This window comes from Humulus lupulus, chromosome 1 (assembly GCF_963169125.1).
Source record: "Humulus lupulus chromosome 1, drHumLupu1.1, whole genome shotgun sequence".
NCBI lineage: Eukaryota > Viridiplantae > Streptophyta > Magnoliopsida > Rosales > Cannabaceae > Humulus > Humulus lupulus.
Window position 1 is genome coordinate 199,951,276 of NC_084793.1, and position 774 is coordinate 199,952,049.

General features: G+C 31.7%; 1 non-coding gene across 1 annotated transcript; it reads left to right on the top strand.

Annotated features, from left to right (window-relative positions):
• The first annotated feature begins 256 nt into the window (after positions 1–256).
• On the top strand, positions 257–363 carry LOC133813001 (small nucleolar RNA R71). The gene has a single exon (XR_009884053.1). It is a non-coding gene; the product is annotated as a small nucleolar RNA R71 (small nucleolar RNA).
• The last annotated feature ends 411 nt before the right edge of the window (positions 364–774 follow it).

The window sequence follows — 774 nt, forward strand, 5'->3', positions numbered from 1 at the left end:
TAATTTATCAAAAGATGTTCTTAAATCATTTTCTTCTTTTATTTCATATTTTCCTTCTCTTTTTGATGAAGGGTTGGCTCTAGACCTAGGCTCAGAATAATTCCATTGTTGTGAATTAACAGACAATTCTTCAAGAGCGTCCCAAGCCTCTTGCCCTTGCAATTTTAAAAATTTTCCGGTATGCATAGATTGAATCATTTGTCGGTTTGAAGGGGTTAAACCATCATAAAAATATTTTACAAGTCTCCATTTTTCAAAACCATGGTGGGGACATTTTAATAATAAATCTTTAAATCTTTCCCAACATTCATAAAATTCTTCGTTGTCTTTTTGATAAAATTCGGAGATTTCTCTTCTTAAACTATCAGTTTTGGACATGGGGAAAAATTTAGCAAGAAATTTATTAAAAAGTTGATCCCAAGTAGTTATAGTTCCAGTTGGAAGTGAGTTTAACCAAGCTTTGGCTCTGTCTTTTAAAGAAAAAGGAAACAACCTAAGTTTAACCGACTCATCTGAAAAATTTTGAAAACGAAAGGTTGAGCAAATTTCCAAAAAGTCTTTTACATGCATGTATGGATCCTCTCTTTCTAAACCATAAAATGATGGTAACAATTGAATGATTGATGGTTTAAGTTCAAAATGAGTGGCATTAGTAGTGGGTAAAACAATGCATGATGGAGCATTAGATGAAATAGGTGAAAAGTATTCAAGAAGAGTTTTTTCTTGCACAACATTAGGTTCTTGTTCCATTATGCTTAAATTTTCAAAAACACT